Source organism: Phocoena phocoena, chromosome 17 (assembly GCF_963924675.1).
Source record: "Phocoena phocoena chromosome 17, mPhoPho1.1, whole genome shotgun sequence".
Classification (NCBI taxonomy): Eukaryota; Metazoa; Chordata; class Mammalia; order Artiodactyla; family Phocoenidae; genus Phocoena; species Phocoena phocoena.
The window spans coordinates 20,856,950-20,863,378 of NC_089235.1; the positions used below are offsets into that span (position 1 = coordinate 20,856,950).

The 6,429-nt window shown below is 36.0% G+C and overlaps 1 protein-coding gene across 2 annotated transcripts in view; it reads left to right on the forward strand.

Moving 5' to 3' along the window:
* The window catches only part of ZFHX4 (zinc finger homeobox 4), a 156,022-nt gene that overhangs the window by 147,718 nt on the left and 1,875 nt on the right, over window positions 1-6,429 (forward strand). The gene's annotated exons all lie outside the window — the stretch shown is intronic.

Below are 6,429 nucleotides of genomic sequence, written 5' to 3' on the forward strand. Positions count from 1 at the left end.
TATGTTGGATCTCTTTTAATTTCAGAAAGTTAAACCATTATGTTATTTGAAATATATATTTTAGTGGCTATAGTTAATAACTTATAGAAATAAGCCAACCTGCATGTATGCAGAAAAAGAAAGACAAGGTAGATCAGAGTCTCAGAAATATATTGTTTATATCATTATATCTTTATATTTTAGAAACATTCCTTTAATATACTCATTTCAAAACTGATTTCAAGCGGCATTTTAGCACAGGCACGTGGTATACATATTAAGAAAGTGAAGCATTAAGTAATATATCCATTGGTTTCCGAATTTATGTAATTTCCAAGAGACACTGATTTTTTTTTTCTTTTGGTTTTGTACTTTTGGGGTTTCTTTTCCCCCTTAAATGCCAGGAAGTTCAAAAGCTAAGGGCCCTCTAGCCACAGGAATTCCCCTGCATTACACCTAGGAGGTAATAAAGCATATATATGTAAAGTTTAACTACTAAAAATATGACTTCTGTGATCATTTGTAATTTAGTATTGCTATATTATTTTGCTTTTAGTAGCATTCATTTTGTTACTTGTTATTTATGTAAATTTAGAACCTTAAAAATACATTTATATTACTCCATGCCTTTCCACCACCACCCCTAGCCTAGATTTATAATAAAGACAGACCAAAATGGTAAAACCATTTGAGGCAATCCCCGATGAAGAATCCAATTCTGTGTTTATCAAGAGAAATGCAATTTGTACAGTTTAGGTTCTGTGAGTAAGTATAGGTATCCAATTTTCTTGGGCTGAAAAAAATTGAAGATAGTGTGCTAGGCATCCATGTAGCTACACATATAACACAAGTTGTATATTATCCAAAATGGAAAAAAAAATGATTCTAGTTTCTTCTTTAAAGTAAGTTTTATTTTCCAAGTTAACAGTACATTTAAAAAAAAAATTTTACAAGGAAATTATGACATTCCAAAGAGACATCTAGAATGAACTAATTACATTTATCTAGAAAGTTTCCAAAAACACAAAAGGAAAGCTTTTTTTCATTTTCCAAATTGGACTTTTACATAAATTTCAAACTTTTCAATTTCATCCTTCTCTTATGGCGATTTACATTTTAATGTGACTCTGGAAGATATTCCCATTTTAACTTTTATTTTGGGAGACATGAAAACGATGATATCAAATGACCCTTTGGCTACTGATAGCTCATCTGATTGGTTCCCTGTCCAGAATGACTTGTTGGCATTAGAGAGAAGCAGAATGAATCTGCACATATAAAAAGTTTTACCAAGAAAATTTCTGCGAGGTCTTTTCCTTTAACTATCACACCAGCTACCTTCCCCTGCCCGCCTATGAATGTATTAGTCTTCTAGTCTCACTTTATATATCACTGTAAGTATTAATTGACATCTAGAAAAATGTCTTATGTAGAAAGACTCCTGTGATCAGTTACATAAAATAGAGCTTTTCCACATAGTGTCTAATGTGGAAAAATTCCATGAGCACTTATATATAAATTTTATAATTATGTAAAATAGAATAAAATTTGATATTTACAATTGGCTAAGAACACTTGAAGTATCTGTGCCTTTAATGTACAAGTCAGCTTTGATTGATGATCCTATGTAGTCACCCCACTAAGTGGTGGTCAGAACATCTTGTTTTTCTCTCCACTGGATCAGAAGGCCTTTGCTTGGACAACAGGTCCTTCCCTGACTACCCTTCTGGTTTGTCACTCTGAAACTGGTACCCTGAGGGCTATACAAGAGAAAGCCAGGAGGGAGGAGAGAGAAGATATTTATGAAATATTTCCTAACCTTTCTCCTCATTCTACACACCATAAATATAATTTACATGCTCCCCCTGAAATATAGGCCCTTTTTATAACTCTCAGAATTGTGGGAAGATGTTAGAGGCAGGCCCTCCTCAGACAGCACTATTTTTAAATGCATCAGGTACTGAGGGCACCACGTATCTGCTGCTTCATTAAATCATGGACCAAAACAGACCGGAGAGTGTTATAAAGAGAAAAGGTCCAGGAACATACCTACTGGAATTTGCAATTTCTCTTGAATTAGTTCTTTGTTTGTGAAGGAGTTTAAACATTAGCACAGCAGAGTTATCAGCAGGATCCCATCTGAGAGCCTGAATTCCCACACTTCCAGCTCACATCTTTTTTAGGTTAATTGATCTGTGGTGGGTAAAGCTGAATATTTTAATCATCTCATGGAGTAGAGCTGTGGCTCTCCATCTTTCTATCAGCATCTTTCTACTGTATTATTTTTCATCAAACAAATATCTCCATCGCTCTATGGAAGAAATAGACGGACCAGCTAGGTGAAATAAAAGAAGAAAATTGCTTCATAAGTAAAATATTTCTGTATCTCTTCCATGCCCTGGGCTCTTGTAACAGTTTGTTATCTATATGAATAAACTTTGACCATATGATGTGTTCACCTTGGTCCCATTTTAATGGGATTTAATTATGGAAAAGGCTTCATTTTAAAGACACCTCCATCCCTCTGAAGTTAGATTTCAAGGTTTTGTTCCTAAGAAAATCACTAAAAAGGGACTCCATTGAATGAGATATGCTGTAAAGTAAGTAATAAGTGTGATTCCGAAGGCTACACCCCAAAATTGACTTAATTGCAGTGTACATGTTCAGTTTTAGCATTTATCAACCTCTAAATTTCCTGATTTAAATACCCATTTTATTCCTTTTTTTGGTGGAATTCCTGTTCTGTTTTAGCAGCTTTAATTCTCACAAAACCTCCTTACCATACTTCCAAGAAATCTTCAAATTATTTAGTCTTTCGAGATCACAAAGAAAACCCTTTGAAGAGTAATATCCATCATGTATGCCTGCTTTCTGAACAATGACTCAGCCTGTGTTCAGTATCACTACTTATTATCATTCATGTTTGATAAAATAAATTATTTTATACTAAAAATTTTTTCCACAATTGTCTTTTTCTATCATGATCATATGCAAAAAGGGAACGTGACAATAGAAAATCACATGCCTGTACACCTGGAAAAAGAAACCTTTAAATTTACATTTTATCCTTTAGGATGTTAGCTTCTTTTGGTTAGGAAAATAACTTGATTTTCTATTTTTAATGTATTTACTTTATTGTTTTAAGCAGTGTCTGATTTTTATATGTTCCATTAGTCTTTGGAAATACTGCCTAACCCAATTCCCTTAAATGGAACTTTAGAACATGGCTTTTGCATTTTTCTCATACTTCAGTGTAATTTACTAGCACTTTTGGGGTAAATCTAGATAAGAGTAGGTCTTTAATAATTTTGGCACAATTGTCTTTGGCCCATGTACTTAATTAGTTTTGTTTTCCACCTCAATAGTAAATTTTTCCTCTGGGACACCTAGATCAAAGCAACTTGGGGAAAAGACACTACCTCTACGTTCATGGTGAGACAGGCATTTTCTTCTGAAAAGCATTACTTTGGGGAATAGGCAGCTGTTTCAGGAAAACAAAACCAAATAAAATGATGGTAAAAACTTTCATCTCTCTGTGAAATTTCAGAGAATTGGAGCAGGAGTTAGGGAACAGGAAAGAATGTAACTTTGTAGTTACCACCACTTATTTTGCATCCTGATTACTGTTCAGTTTTTCTCTTCTATATGTGGTTTTCATATATCAGTTGACTACTGAACTTTTGACTGCAAACTTCTACAAGTTTATGTCTTTTATTAGTAGACCCAATGTACATTATTCATTATCCTTAATCTGTATCTTTTTTCCTAAAACTTTTACTTAACAGCTGATTATTTAAGTCAGCTTATTCCTCAAGATGTTGCATTCTTAAAAACCTCTGGTAGTCTTTAACTATAGTAGTTAGGATTCCTATGGCAGTCTTCAAAAAAATTTCATTACTTCATTATATGACCTCTAGATAGGAATTTGTAGACCTCATCTGATGGGAAAGACTGAGTCAACAGCTACTGATCTACTTGCTTTCTAACTACCACTGCTATTTTTTTTGTCTTAGCTCCTTAAAATTTCTCTTGCCTTAAATTTTCACGTCAGAGAGATAGGTGAGCCAGCAATTTCTTTAGATATAGGGGGGAGAGCACTTAGGTGGAAAGAGGTGCAATTATTGAGTACGAAGTCTAGATATACTAGACCCAGAAATAAGGCAGGCTTTATGAGTTGGCAGAAGAAGCTGGCTACCAACATAATGTCATCCTGACAATGCAAGGAAGGACCTTCTGTCCTTAGTAAAACTTCTTCTGCCAGAATCACTCATGCCTGAAATTCTATTATTAGGTATTAATTCTTCTGACTTAATACATTATCCTCTGTTAAGTGGAAAGTAGCATAGAATATCATGAAATCAGAATATCATAGCAGAAGAAACCTCAAGTTATCGAATCTAGTATATATTGATCCTTTTCAAAAATAAGTGTATTTATATCTCTGTTTTTTTTCTTGCAAATAAAATTTTATAGAGAGGCAAGTGGAAAGCAGATCAAGATACCAGGCGTCATAGTGTAGGAATAAAGGCAAGGGAGTTGTTGGTTTGGGCCCCCAAAAGCAACTCCATTGCTTCAGAGTTTTGGGCTGTGTCTAAGTCCCATGGAATCCGAGAAGTCTATCATTCTAATTTTTTATTTACTTTTTATTTTTTTGCGGTACGCGGACCTCTCACTGCTGTGGCCTCTCCCGTTGTGGAGCACAGGCTCTAGAGCGCAGGCTCAGCGGCCATTGCTCATGGGCCCAGCCGCTCCGCGACATGTGGGATCCTCCCGGACCGGGGCACGAACCCGCGTCCCCTGCGTCGGCAGGCAGACTCTCAACCACTGCACCACCAGGGAAGCCCTATCATTCTAAATTGGATTAAAGATCCAGGAATTTACCAATTCATTCCTACCATACCCCTGCCAATCTTAAGCCATTTTCTTTTAAATTTATTTTGAATGTGTCATCCATTCTTCTGTAAAATGTAGATACTTGTTATCAGTTTCTCCTGGAAATACAATGTTATTATTTTCAAGGATTGTTTTTTCTTTTTTAATATTCCAACTGTTTAACATTTGAAATTGATTCAGTTAGACAGGAAGATGAATTTGAGTGGCAGCTATAAAATTTAGTTGCCCCACCTCCGTGTCTACCATCGAGCTGTATATTTCTGTCTATCAAGTCACTTCACAGCTCTAGGACTCAATTTTCTTAAAAACATGGAATTTTTAGCATCTGTCCCTACTTACTATTGAGGATATTGGGAGACTATTCTCGAACATGATGGATATTCCTTAGAGATTATTACTAATACAACTACAGAACTTATTTCAAAGCAGATCAGAGAAGACTTGAGTGTGGTAAGGCTAAAAAGAAGAGCAGCCAGTAATAAGCTAGGCTAATTGACGGTAATATGATAATGATTGGGGTCAAGTTGAGAGTGACGTTGAGCACTTGAGAGTATCTTGAGTGCTAAGCCTAAGACAAGGTTTCTCAGCTGGATAAAGACAAATTAAGAAAGTTCTTTTTCTAGCTAAAGAAATGTGTTTTTGTGTCACTTGTTTTTCATTTGTTTCTTTCCACACCCAAATGTTGCATTTAGCATAGAAGTAAGAATTCAGCCAATATTTAAAAGATGGTTGTCTCCACAGCTATGCGCTAATAACTGAATCTTCATTTACCTTCTCCTAGTTAATTCTCCCATCAACCCATCAGGCCTCCATCATGGTCCTTGCCCCGATTTTTTGGTAGCAAACCTTCCCTCGTTCAGGAACGAACCACCACCCAATTAGGTTTCCAGTCTGTTCCTCTTTCAATCAACTCTATTTGCCTCTAAAAAACAGACTCAGGGAAAGTTCCCTTTTCCCTTTTCTATCCTGAGCTGTCTTTTAGTTTCTCCCCCAACTATACAATGCCTACAAATGGCTTTGTAATAGGTTCTTACCAGCCACTGCATTAGATTGAGTACTTGAAATCCGGCAAAGATCTCTTCTATTTCAGTATGAGTCATACTGTACCCGACTTGTGTCTGCCTACTGAGCATTTAGTTTCCTTCCTCTAATGAGATGAGAATCATGTTTGCCTGCTACAAGCAAACCTGGAAGAAGCATGTTTTGGGGGTGATGAAGTTGTGTGTTAACACATTCAATTCCTATCAAATACTCTTAGCCAAAGTGTCAGGATAATAATGAGAGCTTACCCTGCACCCTTGACACCGCAATCAGGCCTCACCATGCTCGGTGCTAGTAAAGAAGAGCTGTGACTTCACTGTTAGTTGTTTCTTGGTGTCTTCAGTGGACATTTACCGTGGTTATTTAATTAGCTTATCACCTTCTTTATTCAGTGCAAAGGTATTTTTCTACCGGAACTTAGGCAGACAGGTTTCATTTTAGTTGCTACCTAATTATTTTTAATGAACGTGGTAATTATCAGACTGCTCCCATGAAGGACAAGTGAGTCTGCCTTCC